At 39.9% G+C, this 19,234-nt stretch overlaps 1 protein-coding gene and 1 pseudogene across 1 annotated transcript in view; one reads left to right on the forward strand and one right to left on the reverse strand.

Moving 5' to 3' along the window:
• ELOVL4 (ELOVL fatty acid elongase 4) overlaps window positions 1-19,234 on the forward strand; it is a 76,560-nt gene that overhangs the window by 19,959 nt on the left and 37,367 nt on the right. The gene's annotated exons all lie outside the window — the stretch shown is intronic.
• Window positions 15,520-16,216, reverse strand: LOC138849741 (tropomyosin alpha-3 chain pseudogene; annotated as a pseudogene).

Consider the following 19,234-nt stretch of genomic DNA (forward strand, 5'->3'; position numbering starts at 1 on the left):
CGGCGACCCAACCGGGATTAGAACCCAGGGTGCTGGCGCCGCAGGCGGAGGATTAGCCAAGTGAGCCAAGGCGCTGGCCTGGTTAACATTTATTTTTAACAACATAGGTATCTTACAGAAAATAAACCATCTGATTTTCACAAACTGAAAGACAGGAAGAAGGGTAATAGAGATTCAAAGGGAAAAACACATTGTTTATATATTAGTACAATTAATGAGGTTTAAAAAAATTGTTTCTCTGAAATACTTTAATAAATATTAGTTTTGATACTTGGCAGTTGTTGATTTAGAGTTCTGAATTGTAATCATTTGGGAAAGAAATCTATCTTACTATGTAATCACACCAAATAAATTTTTATCAATATATAATGATACAGTAATAATAGAAATCAGCCCTAACTTCCTAGAGAAAATATCAGAGACCAAAAGTGGCATATTTGTAAACCATTTAATAATTTTCAAATTGCTTTCACTAAATGATCTCATTAGATCTTTATATCAATTTATGAGATAGGCAGCACAATTCTTTTTTCATCATTTTGTAGGTAAGGGATTGAAGCCTAGACCAATTTTGCAATTTGGTCAGATTTTATGATGGGAAATGCCAAAATGAGGAATAGTACTTGGGACTTTCCCTTCCTACCTCTATGAATGATCTTTCATAGCTCTCATGTTTCTGTTACTGAAACTAGAAATTAATTTCCAGAAGTGAGTAAAGCTTCTGTAGAAAGGCATAATTCACAGTACTCATCCATGTTAGATTGATGCATTTTATGGTTGTCCTTTTTCAAATACTGTTAAAATAATATGTGAATTGCTCTAAAAAACAACTTGACTCATGGCCGGCGCCACGGCTCACTAGGCTAATCCTCTGCCTGTGGCGCCGGCACTCTGGGTTCTAGTCCCGGTCGGGACGCCAGTTCTGTCCTGGTTGCTCCTCTTCCAGTCCAGCTTGCTGCTGTGGCCCAGGAAGGCAGTGGAGGATGGCCCAAGTGCTTGGGCCCTGCACCCCATGGGAGACCAGGAGAAGCACCTGGCTCCTGCCATCGGATCGGCATACGTGCCGGCAGTAGCAGTTATTTGGGGGGTGAACCAACGGAAGGAAGACCTTTCTTTCTGTCTCTCTCTCACTGTCTAACTCTGCCTGTCAAAAAAAAAAAAAAAACAACTCGACTGCCAACTTTCCTTTAGTTTCTCCAAGAGCGTTATGCCTCAGTTATAGTGTAGTTGGCAGATGTACCTCTGGAAGAGCATCACTTCACCTACTCTGCCCTTTGTCCTAGTTTCTACCAGAAGTTAGCAGCACCACTATTGTGTTGCAGGAGCTTTGATCTTACTTTAATCGTGTCTCAGTAGTTTTCTTCAACAGGCTATGTCATTCGTCCTGAAAAGGGCAGACGTAGAGAGACACATATGCAAGGACATTGTCGGGTTCATTTGTCCTCCCCACCTGTTTTCTAGATGCACCCCTTTCTATCCATTCAGGAGTATATATGCTGTTGGGTCGGGGAAGAGACTGTATACTCTGGGACACATAAACTTGAGAAGCCACACAAACACTGTCAGCTCTGAAGAATCCCCAGAAGCCATGGAAGTTTCAGATGTGATGAGATTCCATGGTGAATGTCCTGTTCTGTTTAGGATGTTCTGGTTACCTGGAGTGGCTTTTATGATCAGAAAAGGTCCAGGCCTAACATTTGTGAGCTTCAAGGCAAGAGTACAAATTGAGGACCACATAACCACTTGTCTAAATATTGCAATGTCAAGGTAGCAAGCAACAATGGTACAGCCATGGAAATGCACATTTGTCAAGAAAGATTTATTTATTTGAGAGGTAGAGTTACAGTGAGAGGGAGAGACAAAGAGAAAGGTCCTCTATCTGCTGGTTCAGCCCCCAAATGGCTGCAGTGGCCGGAGCTGAGCCGATCCAGAGCCAGGAGCCAGGAGCCTCCACCAGGTCTCCCACGTGGGTGCTGGTACCCAAGTACCTGGACCATCTTCTACTGCTTTCCCAGGCTATAGCAGAGAGCTGGATCAGAAGAGGAACAACCAGGGCTAGAACCAGTGCCCATATAGGAAATACACATTTAAAGCCATGATTTTTTTTGTTGCTAATAGTCGGCAAAAGCATAAAAGACATTTGAGTTTAATTATTACTCTACATGTTAAGGCTTTTTAAAAAGATTTATTTGAAAGGCAGAGTTAGAGAGAGAGAGAGAGAGAGAGAGAACGAGATCTTCCATCTGCTGGATCACTCCCCAAACACTTGGGCTGTCTTTTGCTGCTTTCCCAGGGATGTTAGCAGAGAACTGGATCGGAAATGGAGCAGCTAGGACTTGACCTGGTGCTAATATATACAGCACCATCCCCACATTTTAAGGATTTTTGATGAGTCAGTGGTGTTTGGTTGGACAAAAGCATGACATTGTGTAAGTTATTTACAAATTTAATAATTTAATGAATTTATCTTTCTTATTTTCATTAGAAAAACAGCACTTATTATGTTGTTCTAATTGAGATTTTCACATAATTTTCCTCTATTGACAGTAATGAGCTAAAACCAAAAGTTAATTATATTCAGGTAGTATTAAATTTAAATGTATTTTCAGCCAAACTTAAATATAAAATTAAAGTTATTTTACATGTTTTTTCAAAAGTGATTTTCTTTTAAAATATTCAATATAATTTTTAAAAATTAAAGTCAAATTACAGTTAATTAGTGCACATGAAAAATTATGATGAATTTTTTCTGAAGTTAAATTTTAAAATCTTAAATGTAATTTAATATTAGATATTTTCACAAATATAAAACCACTTACAATTCTATCACTTAGCGTTCATCTAATTACCAATAGAAACACCAGTATCACACTGTATATTTGTTATATATGGATCAACATTGTCCAATATTTATATATACACAACACACACACATATGGCAAGCCACATACATAACTTTTACTTTTTTATATTAAAATTTTTTCCAATGCAAGTGTTTAGCCTAGCAGATAGATGTCAGTGAAGATACCTGTGTCCCACATTGGAGTGACTGGGTTTGATACCTGGCTTTAGCTCCTAATTCCAGCTTCCTACTAATGCAGCCCTCAGGATGCAAAGGTGATTGCTCAAGTAATTGGCTTCCTGACACCTACATGGGAGACCTGGATAGTGTTCCATTTCCCTAATTTGGCCCTGATGATTTCTGTGGTCTTTTGGGAGTGAACTAGCAGATGGGCACTTTCTCTGTCTCTGTGCTTCTCAAGTAAATACTTGGAATTTTTAAAAGTTTTTTGATATTAGAAAAGTTAAAAATAAAAATAACAAAATTTTAAATCTATTTTAATATTAGTAATATAATAAACTTAACCTAATATATTAAAACACTATTTCAAAAGTATATTGGTTTCTTTCTTGTTGCTATAACAACAGACCCAAGCTGGGAACTTTATAAAGAAAAAAGGTTTATTTAGCTCATAGTTTGGGAGGCTGAAAGTCTAAGATCAGATAATCAGGTCAATTCAGTCTCCAGTGAGAGCCTCATGTGGCATCATGGTGGTAGTGCTAGTGAGAGGGAGAAATTACCTGGTCAGACAGAAATTCTGTGGGAGGGGATGGGAAGACAGTGTTGCTGTTTTTATAACAACGCATTCTCATAGTAACTAACTCATTCCATGAGACCAGTGCTAATCCCTGCTGAGGGCAATACCTGAAATGATCTAATTACCTCCTACTGGCTCCCACTTCTTCGAAGTTTCACCATCTTCTAACATTGCCACACCTTGACCAAGCTTCTAACCCATGAACCTTTGCAGGCAAACTACCCTAAACCATAGTAACATGTAATCAATATAAAAAAATTAATGAAGTCTTTCACATTCTTTTTCATGCTAAATCTTCAAACTCAAAAATACAACAAAGTGGAGCCGGCGCCGTGGCTCAATAGGCTAATCCTCCACCTTGCGGCGCCGGCACACCGGGTTCTAGTCCCGGTTGGGGCGCCGGATTCTGTCCCGGTTGCCCCTCTTCCAGGCCAGCTCTCTGCTATGGCCAGGGAGTGCAGTGGAGGATGGCCCAGGTGCTTGGGCCCTGCACCCCATGGGAGACCAGGAAAAGCACCTGGCTCCTGGCTCCTGCCAGGATCAGCGCGGTGCGCCGGCTGCAGCGGCGGCCATTGGAGGGTGAACCAGCGGCAAAGGAAGACCTTTCTCTCTCTGTCTCTCTCTCTCACTGTCCACTCTGCCTGTCAAAAAAAAAAAAAAAAAAAAAAAAAAAATACAACAAAGTGTATCATTTACATTTAGAACATTTCCCAGTTGGACTAGCTACATTTCAGGTGCCAAGACTATCACATTGGACAATATTATGAACTGTTGAATATGTAGTCCTCAGTTGCCATGTGCATGTGCAACTCTTGTAAATACATTAATTGGTCGCGGTTTTCAGATCCACATAGATAAGCATGAAAAAGAATGCTCCACACTACTGGAAACATTAATAAGAGGAAGAAAGTGACATGTTATTTGTCTTTTATCTAAACACTTCTATCAATCTAATCCTCTGAAGCTGTGTCTGTCCCCAGTGTTGATGGTGGCACAATCTAGAAACCCTCATAGATGCAGAAGCATCCTGTTTTAAAAGACACAGGACAAGAGGTTTGGAGAAACATTTTGTTGGGACCTAAGAAAGGTGAGTCATGAAATGGATATTTAGCAGTTACAGGCCACCAGACAATTGTCAGGCATTGACCACCAGACAATGAGTAACAGAGATACCCATGTGTTCATTAATTTATTTTTTGATGTATTTGTGAAAATCAGGGAAGGAGCTGCACCTGCCCACGTAAGAGAGAGGAACTGGATGAGGGCAGTCCCAGAACTAGTACATCAGAATAGGAAGTAATCAAGATAGTCCAGGCCTCTCAGGTCTATGCTAAACAAAGGTGTATGGGTTGGACTGTAAATCTTCATGTAGCAATAGCCGTGTCCCCAGAATGAGGTGCATGGCCAGGCCAACTGTAAGAGCATGAGTTCTTGCAAACCATGATGAATTAGAATGTACATACTCCATTAAGTCTTACTAATTTTCTAAATGTTTCAAAGTACTCAAATATCTATATATGCAATGCAAATTATTCCCCTAGTGATCCTTATTATTCTACATAAATCTATTGTATCTAACCATCTGGTCACTCATTCATTCAACATTGGGCATTTGTGCAAAAAACCCACTCATGCAGACATTGTTCATGGTACCACAGATACAAAGATGAGCAGGATAAAATCCCTACCCTCAAAGAACTCTTACTACTATGTAGAAATCAATTCACCCTTAAAGTCTTTTTTCTTCCTTTTCACACTTATTTCCTCAAAAATGTGAGCACCTGTTTAAGTTGTCTTCCTCAATGCTGGCAAAGATCAGTGCTCCTTTGGGAGCCATTATTTGTGTCAGCTTTTTCTTGGAGAATGAACCTTTCTGTGCATACCTCTCAGGCTTTATTTTTAAGGCAACTTGCTAATAAATTTTATTTTTCTCTCACCTGCCATGAAGTATCTGATAGAAAATGATGTAGGAAAAAGAGGGAAAAGGTGACAGATAAAAATTCTAGAGGGAAGCATTTATTCTCTGTACCAACATATCCCTCGATAATTCTGAGAGAAAATGTTATTGCAGTATCTAATCAATCAGAGAATATAGCTCATACTGTTCCTTTTAAGAATGATAAAAACAATGAACTCTAGTTTTGTTTGCCAAGCCTGTACATTTTTTGGTATTGAGGAAGTTATTTCAATATAAGTGTAAAGTATAGAATATCTAGATGACTGTTACTTTAAAAAAAAAAAAAGATTAATTTATTTGAAAGGCAGAGTTACACAGAGAAGGAAAGACAGAGAGAGAGAGGTCCTCCATCCGCTGGTTCACTCCCCAATTGGCCGCAATGGCTGGAGCTGCGCCTATCTGAAGCCAGGAACCAGGAGACTCTTCCAGGTCTCCCACATGGGTGCAAGGGCCCAAGGACATGAGCTATCTTCCACTGCTGGATTGGAAGTGGAGCAGCTGAGACATGAACCAGCACACATATGGGATGCCAGCACTACAGGCAGCAACCTTACCAGCTACACCACAGCGCCGGCTCTGATTAACTTTTCCTAATGGGCAGAAATTGTTATTAATGATTATTTCCTTTTTTGTACATGCACAGTAAATTTTAGAACATTATATATGAATACTGAATTCAATTATTAGTGAAGAGAGACATCACAGTATGCTTTTAAAAATCCTTTCCATTTCTTGTGAATTTATTCTCTTTTAAGTAAATTTATTGGTAATGAACTATTTCAGTGGTAAAAAATACCATATTTTTAATGTACTTTATTTTTTTTTAATATTTTATTTATTATTTGAGAGTAGAGTTACAGACGAAAGAGGGAGAGACAGAAAGAGAGGTCTTCCATCTACTGCTTCACTCCCCAAATGGCCACAATGGCTGGGTCTGGACTGATCCAAAGCCAGGAGCCAGGAGATTCTTCTAGGTCTCCCACATGGGTGCAGGGGTCCAAGCCCTTGGGCCATCTTCCACTGCTTTCCCAGGCCATAGCAGAGAGCTGGATCAGAAGAGGAGCTGCCAGGTATGAACCGGTGGTTATATGGTATGCCGGCACCACGGTGGAGGCTTAGCCTATTATGCCACAGCACTGTCCCTTCAATGTACTTTAATATTCATAATCTCATTTGTCCCATACAACAACTACATGAAATAGATTATCTTCATTTATCAGATAAGGAGGTTGAGCCATAAAGAACCGAGTGACTAGCTGATGCCCACACATATTAGAACCAGAGATCAAAACAGAACTGAGCTCTCTCCTGGTTTCCTGGTCCAGGATGCTTTCCAGTATCACACAGTACCTTCAGAGTTGCTCTTTGTAAGATCTATGATGTGTTGCAGACGAAGGACTCAAGGAAGATCCTATCAGGAAAATAAGCAACACACTAGCTAGGATCTGATAAAGTGTGCTTAAAATACATTGCTTTCCTTTAGTCTCACCATTTTTACTCTAGGTCCAAAAAAGAATAAATAAGTACATACCACTAGAAATCTGCTAAGATATCAATTATTTCACAATTTTGTGGATTTTATGCCCATCATTAATTCACATATCACCCCTTTATTTATAAGCCATTTGATTTATTCTAGGCTAAAATGTTACTAATGTAAGAACTGTTGCTGAATCTAGCTCATCTTTGGCAATAACACTTTGTGAATTTGCTGATCAGTTAAGTTATACTATTAAATAGATCTAATTTCTCATAGACTTGATTTAGTTTCTCAGTAAAATAATCTTAGTAGGGAATGAAGGAATAATATCCATTTAAGTTTATACTTTGACTTTATAGCTAGGGAAAATTTTATGACAATTTAGGTACTATTCATTGCTAAACCCGTGATCCAACTAGGCAACACTTTATAATTTACAAAAAACTTTCTCCAAAAAATACCCATTGCCCTCACATATGAAATTGACTAATGTCAATTATTATGTATATAAAATAAAATTTGCAGAAAGCTGCAATGTGATGGGGAAATGACACTTGATTAATTCTCAAAAAAATGATGAGTGCGAAATGGGGTGACAATGTCAAGGGTAAAGGAAGTAACTTGGAATTGTGTACACAGGTGAAAAGGAGAGCTGACCTTAAAGAATTTATAGACCAAAGTATTGACTAAAAATTCACAATTAGGTCTCTATGATAAATTACAATATATTTAAATTATTTTCTTTTTATATTCTTTAATATAGTGAGATAGATAGTGACTATGTACATGTAATATAGAAAATCCTTATTGGAAATTTATTTACTGAACTTTTTGAATACTCAATGTACCCCAAACATAATTGCAAGTTTGCACAATGGTTGAAATAGATAAGATATTTTTCCAAGTAGCTAGTAGATCAGGTTTCAAAATGATTATTCATTGCTAATTTTACAGTGGAAAAATGAAAAAAGTTTCATTAATGTAATTAAGCAGCACAGGAAAATTCAAGTGTAATAGTGCTCATCAACTCCAACTATTCAATTCCCTGTCCAAAACTTTACTTGGATATCTTATAAAAATCATCAAATTCTTCATTAAAAATAGTACTCTTTATTTTTTTAAAAAAATAGTACTCTTTATTCAGAGACAAAAGGCTAATATATGCAATGCAGCATAAAAACTGATCTGAACACAAATTTAATGTGATAGACTCTTTTCCTGGATATTTCTAATGAACATAAATTTTAGCATGCTCTAAACTCAGTTGTCCCTAGAGCTGCTCTTCTTTCACTCTCTGCTTCAGTTGTTTATGTTTCTATCTACTCATCATTCAAGTTACAGCCTGTAGGTATCATTTATTTCTTCATTCTTTTTACAAAAAAATAATATTTCAGAGTGAGAGCAAGACAGAGTGAGAGAAGAGAAAAGAGAGAGAGAGGGAGCTCACATTCACTGGTTGACTTCTAAGTGTCCACAACAACTGGGGCTGGGCTGAGGCCAAAGCTAGAATCCATGAACTCAGTCCAGGTCTTCTGTGTAGGTGGCAGGAACCCAACTAGTTAAGCCATCATTGCCTCCGAGGGTCTGCATTATCAAGAAGCTAAAATCAAGAGCCAGAGCTGGGAATAAAACCCAGGAACACCAGTATGGTACATGGGCATCTTGAACACTAGGTCAAACACCCACCCCTATTCTTTCATTCTTTAAACATTTGGTGTGCTCTAATAATATCTGTGTGCTAGGCACAGGAGACAAAGGGGGGCTATGACAGATATGAAGCTGCCATTCCAGCGGAGAGAAAGATAATCATCTTTAATGGTTAGTTAATCAAATAAGGTAACTTTTGTTAATGACAAATAGTGCAGAGGAAATAAACTGGGTGATGATAGCATTCACTTTATGCCTTTCTGGGAGGTTACCCGTGAGCTGATATCAGAAGCACTTGAAGCAGAATATTCCAAGTGGGCTGCGGATCCACAAGGGGAAAAATTCTTGGCAGGTTTGAAGAACAGCTTGCAGAGAGAGAAAATGTATGAACAAGCAAGAGCTAGTATATGTACTGTCATGCTGGTGATGGTAAGGATTTTATTCAGAAAATGAAGGGAAGCAATTTGAAGCATTTATGTGTGGGACTGGCTTGACCTGATCGTCTTAGTGGAGAGCAGAGAGTCTCATCCTAGGAGTCCAAGCATAGGTGATGATGGCTTGTTCAGGGGCAGTGGAAATGTGGAGATAGAATACATAGCTATGAGACTGGTAGGACTGAGTAATCAGTCAGGTGTGGGGGGAACAACCCTCAATAATTCGTGGAGCTGACTGTGAGCATCTCCTTTCAACTCTGCATTTAGTGAAGAAATGTCACTTGGCTTCCTCAGCCGTAGAAGGAGTCTATAAATAATAGAAATGGACAATAGGTTAGGCCTCTGACTCCTCCTACCCCCACACTCAGTTGAATATTTGCCAGCACATCCACGTAATGAAGGACAGGAGAATAATCACTGGTGATGCCTTAGACATAGGTGTCTGAGCTTTCCGCTGAGCCCTCCTCGTCTGCTCCTCCTGCTCACTGGTTCTTCAAATTCTCCCTCTTAAACACTTCTCAGATCTGTCTCTTTTCCTTCTCAGCATCTGCTGTCACTGTTCAAACCCTCACCACCTCTTTCTGCCACTATTGCAAAACTTCCTAATTTATCTTTGAAGAGTTTTGGCCCCTGAAATTCATCTTTCAAGCATCAAGTCAAGAAAATTGTCTAGAAGTTTAGTCTATTTACTCTTAGGTTTATAAACCTTTATGATATTGTGCATAGGAAAACACCATACTCCTCAACATGAGGTCCCAAGGTCTTTACCCATCATCTGGTATTCTTTGTATTCAGCATAACACTTGATCAACACTCAACTGCTTCTTAATGTGTACACATATAATGCTATCTCTAACTTCCAGGGTTTGTTTGTAATATCTCCACTGTGGAAGAGTTATCCCAACCTCAAATGGCATACAAGGGATGGCATACAACCCTTTGGGAAGTCTTCCTTGAACCTTCCCTCCCTTTGTCAGGTTTTAGGGACTAATATCTGTATTCTTGGGCACTCATTGCACTTGAAATTATAGTATGCATGGCCAAATCTGTCTTTCCCTACAAACTACAAGAATCTTTGAAGCAAAGACAGACCCTGACACACACAGCAAAAGTTAACATATATAGAAACTCAATGAAAGTTTTTGAATGCATAGTTAAATGAGTTAGTATTTATTCCTGACATACATTTTTGCTGTTATTTTTTTCTAGAAAGCTACATATCCCTAAGTTAGGATTTGTACACCATCATACTTCTGTCCTTATATTATTAACAGTGTTGTTGTTGACATTAATATATATCATTGTTGCTATACTTGTTGAGTGTCACACAATAAGTAATGAGACATTTATCTTTAGTTACTACATTTTGGTATACTTATCGTTCTACTTACCTTCACTACACTGTCAGTTCTTTAAGAATTATTCCTGAATAAAAGACACTACATGACTTCAGTTTTCATGTCTCTGTAAGATTCTCTTGGCTATAACAGTTTGCTAGACTTTGTTTTTAATGACTTTGTTTTATTTACATATATAGTAGGATGCCCTTCAATTGTAACTTATGTAATATTTTTCAAATGAATAGATTGTGGTCATGGGTTTGGGAGAGAAAGATCACACAAGCAAACTGATTTTTATAACATCAGAGCAATTACACTTTGTTTACGAGTTATTTACTTATTTGAAAGTCAGAGTTACACAGATAGAGAAGGAAAGGCAGAGAGAGAGAGAGAGAGAGGTCTTCCATCTGCTAGTTCACTCCCCAGTTGGCTGCAATGGCTGGAGTTGTGCTGATCCAAAGCCAGGAGCCAGGAGCTTCCTCTGGGTCTCCCATGTGGTTCACAACTTGGGCCATCTTCTACTTCTTTCCCAGGCCATAGCAGAGAGCTGGATTGGAAGAGGAGCAACTGGGACTTGAACCAGCACCCATATGGGATGCTGGCATTGCAAGTGGTGGCTTTACCCACTACGCCACAGCGCTGGCTCCAGAGCTGGCCTCAGAGCAAGTGTACTTACCACAAAGATACTTCAAAAGGCTCATGGAAAATCAAATTAAAAAATAAGCTTATTTTGGTGCATGAATAGTTTTTTCATAAGAGGCATTTTCCATGAACTTTTTGAAGACTCTATATATGAACATTTCTTATTCCTGTTGCTATTGACCTTGACCATGTTTGTTAGATTTCTCCATTGTAGTTACTCTTTTTCCTCTCTCTCTGAATACTTTACTTTTTGGAAAAAAGTTACTGCAGACAGTGTCCACTTAAGGAGTGGGGTGTTAATGTTTTCCCTTTTTGAAGGTGAAGTGTCTACATGAATTATTTGGGAATCTCTTTTTGCTTCTTTCCATTTATAAATACATAAACTTATTTATGGGCTCATGGATATTTACTTTACATTTTTACAAAATTTATTTATTTCTTTGAAACACTGCTCATTCCCTAAATGACCTCAATGAGAAGCCAGGAGCCTGGAACTCCATCCAGGTCTCCCACGTAGGTGGCAAGGGTTCAAACTCTCAGGCCATCATCCTCTGCTTTTGTAGGTGCATTAGCAGGGAGCTGGATTGGAAGTGGAATAACTCGGATGCAAACCACCGGCATCATGGGCAGTGGTTTAACCCACTGTGCCACTATGCTGGCTCTTATTTTACACTTTGAGTTACAACCCAATACTATTTATCCAACTCATTACTCAAATGGAAGACTTTTTTCTTGGCTCCTGTGTCGCTTTGCTATTTTCTACTCTCTAGTATAAGATGTTCCAGGCTCATTTTACATATATTCTGCTCCAGTCCTAGATCCAGTCATTTTCCCAAGAATCTCTGGTTATTTGATTGGACCAACATTTAATCTGGGCCCCATGTCTGCTTTTTGCTAGTAGGGTGTCATTGATTCTAAGCCCTTTCAGCTGACCAAGCAAAGAAATACATGTAAGTATACTAACCTGTGTATGTACACATACTTGTAAATATACCCATATGTAACCATGCATATCTATATTAAGCCAAACAAGAGTTCACAGGGGGAGCTGGCACTGTCGTGTAGAGTTCACATATGGGTGCTGGTTCAAGTCCTGGCTACTCCACTTCCCATCCAGCTCCCTGCTAATGCACCTGGGAAAGCAGTGGGTGATGGTCCAAATGCTTGGGCCCCTGCACCCAAGTGGGAGACCCAGAAGAAACTCCTGCCTCCTCACTTCGGATCGGCCCAGCTCAGGCCAATGTGGCCATTTGGGGAGTGAACCAGCAAATGGAAGATATTTCTCTCTCTCTGCCTCTGTCTCTGCCTCTTTGTAACTCTTTCAAAGAAATAAATAAATCTTTTTTTTTTAAAAAAAAAAAAAAAGAGTTCACACTGGTGTGTCCAACTCCAATCTATCACTACACAGATCATTCTAGCCTCCTCCCTCTGCTTACTTGTAAACTTACACTCCAACAGTAAGAAACCTGACTCCCACCATCTGTCATCAGTTTACTGAAGTATTCAATTCTAGTATGCACATAGCAGTATCAGAATTGTTGACTCATACAACTGTGGGAAACAACTATCTGAACCACAGCACACTGCCTTACGGACTACTCATTTTCAAATGTATTTAGGTCAGCAAATTTTATCTCAGCTCCCTCAATGAGTTGTTCCACATATTTTGAAATATAATTAGATTCTTTTGTCACAGTTGATAGTCCACTCTTGGACTCTCCAACTTCCTATGTGATTTTTTTCATCATTATCTTGAATTTATTTGAAAGATACAGAGCAAGAGCAAGAGAGCAAGAGAGAGAATCTTCCATCTGCTAATTCAGTCCCCAATTGCCCATCACAGAAAGGACTAGGCCAGTCTAAAGCCAGGTGCCATTCAGTCAGTGTCTTCCACATGAGTGGCAGTGATCCATGTACTTGAGTCATCATCTGCTGCTTTCCCAGTGTGCATATTAGCAGGAAGCTGTATGAAGTGGAGCTGGGACTCCAATATAAGTTTCCCATGCAGTGCCTTAACTTAACTGCATCATATGCCAGCCCCTTTCTATGTGTTTTTTAAATTTACATACATTAACGTCTACTATTTGCTTCATGAGTTGTAATACACAATGTCATTTATTCACCAGTGCAATAACATACAGAATAGTTTCACACCCTAGAAATCCTCTGTACTTCACATATTCAACTTCTACCCTTCTTAAGACCCTGGCAACCACAGATCTTTTCCTTGTCATAGTTTTGCCTTTTCAGAAACATCAGATAATTAGAATTATGCAGTATTATGCCTTTTTTTAAAATTTATTTAATTATTTGAAAGTCAAAGTTACACAGAGCAAGGAGAGGTAGAGAAAGGTCTTCCATCTGCTGGTTCACTCCCTAGTTGGCCTCAATGGCCAGAGCTGCACCTATCCAAAGCCAGGAGCCAGGAGCTTCTTCTGGGTCTCCCAAATGGGTGTGGGGGCCCAAGGACTTGGGCCATCTTCTACTGCTTTCCCAGGCCATAGCAGAGAGCTTGATCAGAAGTAGAGCAGCCGGGTCTCTAACAGGCATCCATATGGGATGTCAGCACTTCAGGCCAGGGCAATAACCTGCTGTGCCACTGCGCCTGCCCCAGTATGATGCCTTTAAGGCTAACTTCTTTCACATATCGCTATGCATTTGAGTTTCATACATGTCTTCAGGGCTTGACAGCTCATTTCTTTTTACTGGGGAATAATGTTCCATTGTATGAATGTCGTACAATTTGTTTATCCATTTGATCTACTCAGGACATCTTTGTTGCTTCCTATTTCTAGTGTTTATGAATAAAGCTACTTTGAGCATCTGTTTGCAGGTTTTTGATTTTTGGTGTTTTTTTTTTTTTTGGATCACCATCATTTATGAAGTTGTTTAAGGAGCATAATAAGTCCATGTTTTTTAAGAAAGAAGATGGCTGTACGAGAAAATATAAAGTTCATCCTGAAGATGCTAGTGTTACATTAATCCCACCTAGAAAAGGCTGCTATATAAATATTATTTATAATCTACCCTGGTAGCTCATATTATCAAGTTTACCCTGATAATACAGATGATGAAATGGATATATGTAAATTGAGACACATAACTAGGAATTTCAGAGCTGAGTTTTGAACCCAGATTTGGTTGGCTTCCAAAGCAGATGCTACACAGTAAACCTGTTGGTACCACCACAAAGTTCTGATTTTTAACTCAAGCCTCAGAGCTTCAGTGGAGAAAACATATCTGGTTGAAAAAATAAAAGTCAAATAGGTCTGGGAGTTTGAAGGGCAGGTTTTTTATTTCAAAAAGGCACTTAATGTCAATGGTCACTTTCAAAACAGTTACACTATTGGCTTTTCTTTCTCCCAACCAGCCCCAAAGAGATCATATCAAAGGAGAGTACATTTTAAGCCAATAAGCTGCAGGATGTACACCTGACAGACCTCACAGAAACCTCACAAAAAATGGGGAAAGAAATTTGGAAAAACCAGCACACTGCCAGCCCACAATGTGGGGAGCTCTCCCAGCCAGGTGGGCTGGCAAGGGTACCCAAGCCTAGAGAAGTACATTTTATATTATTTAAAATAATATAAAATTTTGAAAGTTGTGTACATAAGTTGTTCAAGATTTCTCCAGCACTGACTGATACAGAGCACAATGAGATTTTCAGATCCAGCAGCTTCAGACCCAGCAAAGCATGATGAGTTTTATATGGCAAAATCAGTGGCAAACACATACTCTGTCTTTTAAGATGGTAGGAAAGCAATGAAGTGATCACCTCAACCTGTGGTGCACATGACCTATTTTGCTACCTGTGTGGGAAGCAGATACAGCTGGGGCAAAGTTTGGTCTCAAAGGTCTCACCATCTTAATTTGGTCATTTCTGATGAAAAAATAAATAAAGTTGTCCAAAGATACCTTAAAGTTGTAAACCTGAAGAGCATGTGGTTTTTGTTTGTTTTTGGCAAACTCCTCCAGGAATTACCTTTCTGGTTTGGCTGGTACTTTGTACAGAGCAATGAGGTTCCCCATAGAGGAGTCTATCGCTGGACTTTGGCTCCCAGTAAGGCAGGCCCATACCTCTTTCTCTTCTCTATGGAGGAGGCAATATGCACTAGGCTGAAAACTATCAGAAAGTAAGAAAGGGATTAGACTGCTGCTTCCAGAGCATGGAATGGCTTGGAATGGTTTTACAAAATGACTGCTACAATAACAAAAAAGGTAACTACAAAATGAGTACGTCACAACATGCTTTTAAAGATTTTTTTCATTGTGTGCACATTCCCCTAAAAGTTGTTCCCAAAGTGTTCAGCCCCTAGTCCCATGGAAATCTCTGGGTAAGGGCAGAGAATTTGGTGAAAAAGACATGGAGGATGGAAGGGTGACAAAAGGAGAGAGCAGTCTTCCAGCTAAAGATCAGCCTTCAGTTTACAGGTCAGCTCTGGACAGGCCGGCCACAGGTGGAGTAAAGGTGAGAGGGAGGAGCAGCAGCAAGGTGACTGGGGTGTTCTGCAGTTAGTTCAGGTCAAGCAGAGTCTGGCCCAGCATCCTTTGTGTACACAGGTGCTCCTCTTTGGTGCATTTCAGTTTGTCTTCCAAGTCATCAATTATCTTTTCCAACTTGGTTACTGACCTCTCAGCAAATTCAGCACAGGTCTCTCTCTGCCCGCTTGAGTTTATCAGTAAGAATTGTTACCTCTTCCTTGTACTTGTCTTCTTTTTGAGAATGCTTTCTTTCAGCAGACAACTTCAGGTTCTGGTCTACCAGTCTGACCTGCTCATCCATCTCTGAGCAATGGGACCCTATCTGCTCAGCTCATTCCTCTGTGCGTTCCCCATCTCCTTCAACTATCACCACTTATTGACCCACTCTTTCTACTTCTATCCGCCCCTTCTGCAATATGCTTAGCTTCTTTGAGTTCCAAGAGTTCCTGGAGTTCCATCTTTTCTTCATTTTTTAAGGCCTCATTTTCAAGAACCTTCATACCTCTCTCATTTTCATGAGCAGCTTTTTCTGCTTCTCCCAGCGGTTGCAGGGCAGTGCAGGTGCGCCTGAGCATGGTCCAGCTCCTCCTCAATCCACTGGACCCTATGGTTCAACGAGGACACCACAGCCTCAGCCCGCTCTGGGGCCTGCTTTTCTCCTTCCACTTCCCGCGAGAGGCACTCGGCTCTCCCCTCTTCATCACGCACCTGCGGCTGCAGAACCTGGAGCTTGTGCTTCACCTCTTGCGTGGTGGTGTAGTGGTCATCCTGGCCATGAGGCCCACTCAGCTGCATCTCGCACTCTCGCTTCCTCTACTCCGTGTTACAGTCCTTTGATATTTTTGAAATAAGAGAACAAATGCACTTTAACTTTTCATAGTTCATAGCATTGAGGACACAGCACACATATTCGTGTCCATTGTCATTAGAAGGCTGTTTTGGAAGTTGGCACAAACCAGGCTACTATTTCTATGGGTGAGAAATACCTCTCCCCAGATGGCTCTGGTCATTTGTTCAGTGCTTCCAGGAGTCACTATGCTGTTCTTCACTTTATAGAAATAAGCACATCTCCTGTCCAGATAGAACTCTGTTTCATTTTCAGCATAAATACCTCAATTTTAAGAATAGTTGTGTTCTCACTTTGGTTCTGGAGATCCCATGTATAGTCAACAAAATTGGCCTTGAACCACAGCCTTGCCAAAAAAGGTTCCAAGCAGATTTTCAACAGTTGCAAGATGGTGGAAGCAACTACATACAGGTTTTGATGCATACATAAATTTTCAAATCATAAGAGTTTTTTTTTTTTTTTGATAGGCAGAGTGGACAGTGAGAGAGAGAGAAACAGAGAGAAAGGTCTTCCTTTTGCCGTTGGTTCACCCTCCAATGGCCACCGCGGCCGGCGCGCTGAGGCCCGCGCATCACGCTGATCCGAAGGTGGGAGCCAGGTGCTTCTCCTGGTCTCCCATGGGGTGCAGGGCCCAAGCACTTGGGCCATCCTCCACTGCACTCTCTGGCCACAGCAGAGAGCTGGCCTGGAAGAGGGGCAACCAGGACAGAATCCGGCGCCCCGACCGGGACTAGAACCCGGTGTTCCGGCGCCGCTAGGCGGAGGATTAGCCTAGTGAGCCGCGGCGCCGGCCAAATCACAAGAGTTTTAAAATCTCCCCTCTCTCATCTGACTACATGTAACTAAAAGTAGCCATGCAGCTCTTTTAGTAATTTGCTTGGAAATTTCTTCTGTCAGATATTCTAATCCATCATTCTTTTTAAAAAGATTTATTTAATCCATCATTCTTCAACATCTGCCTTTAATACAACTTGCACATGGCCATAATTCAGCCACAATCTTGTAAAAAGGTAGGTCTTCGCTCTAGCTTTCAATACTTTGTTCCTCATTTGCCACGTGCAGTCTCATCAGCATGGCCTTTACCTTGCCTATCTCTATATCCATATACTGCTCACAGCTCCATAAGTAATCTGCAAAAAGATTCAGACTTTTCCTACAGTTCCTTTCTTGTGAGCCTTCACCTGAATCCCTTGGAATATTCTGTTGATGGCAGTCTAGTCTAGTCTAGTCTTTTTCTAACCTGGTGCTTTTACCCATTACCCAGTTCCAAAGCAGATGGCACATTTTCAAGAATTTGTCACAGCCATCAGTCCCACTTCTCAAGACCAACTTGCTGCTTTCATCTGCTTTTTTGCTGCTGTAACAAAATACCCAAGAATAGGTAAAATGATAAAGCACAGCGATTCATTTTTTATAGCTCTAGAGGCAGGGAAACCCAAGATTGAGGGGCTGCGTCTGTGAAGCGCCTTCTTGTTGCATCTTCTCCTGGAGGAAGGGGAAAGGACAAAAGAGCACTTACAGTTGGACTCACAGCCTCCAGCCCTTTTACAACTGACACTAATTCGCGCATGAGGGTGGAGCCCTCATGATCTAAACAACCCCCTTTAGGTTGCACATAGTTCTGTTGTATTGAGGATTAAATTTCCAACACATGAACTTCAGGAAACACATTCAAACCACAGCAGTCTTCCACATTTGTAAACTGTTGTGAATTGAGTATTGGACTGTAGTCTTCATGATAGCTAATAGGGATCCGGAGTGAGTCAGTTCTGTGGTTCAGTTCTTGGTGTATGTATAGCTCATAAGTGTAAATAAACACACTGCTGTCCCAGGTGCAGTGTGTACAAGGTGATAGAAGCCACAACAACCACGTCTTAATTTATCTGCCAGTAATTTTCTTGTATGTGACTGGCGCCCCCTTGTGAATAAGGAACTTCAGTTGGCTTCCACTGTAATGGAAGCCAAGGAAACTGCAGTTTCAGGAATTTCACATGGTGTTTAATAGGTAAAGATGCTGAGGTTGTCTGTGTGTATGAATGGACACAAAGGTGAGAATCTGGTTGCTCTTAAAAAACATCCAAGATTCCACAATATGAAAGTAGTAGGCAATTTTCTAGGTGAAGTTATGATTAATCTGAACTTTGCTAGATCATCAATGTAAATAAGGCAATTTTTATTATTAAAACATTAATATTAAAATGAAATACTATATTTTTATTATTTTAATAGCTACTAGAATCATTCTGATACACATAACATGATATTGAGCCTTGAGAAATTATCCCAGAAAACTTTCATATAGTTTACATATTTGAAAAATAAATTATTCAATTCAGTTAATTTAAAGCAAACTGATTACTTGAGTTATACAGTACATCAGTTACTTTAAATTATCTGCTTGTATAAAGCCCTTGCCACTTACAACAATCCTTATTGTGCTTGGAGAAATATGACTTATAATTTTGCCATCATAAATATTTATTAATTACTACTTATAGCACTGCATTAGGTTCTCAACAAGCAACCTGTAATAATTTCTACACACAAGGATACTTCCAGTATAAAATACAGACAATGGATACACAACCAGTTCAGCTGGAAAATAAATGACTCAAGTAAATAGGATAGTATTGATGTTCTCTGAACAGTGTGCAAGGGCAAGGGCAGTCCACACCTGACTCAGTGGCATCCTAAGTCAACAAATGGAGAAAAGGTTAGGCAAGAAGTGACACATTTCTTAAACAAAAGGTAGATGAAAAGGTTATGGGACTATTCTCAGAGATCTTGTTTTGTTAGAAACTATCAA

This window comes from Oryctolagus cuniculus, chromosome 5, assembly GCF_964237555.1.
Source record: "Oryctolagus cuniculus chromosome 5, mOryCun1.1, whole genome shotgun sequence".
Classification (NCBI taxonomy): domain Eukaryota; kingdom Metazoa; phylum Chordata; class Mammalia; order Lagomorpha; family Leporidae; genus Oryctolagus; species Oryctolagus cuniculus.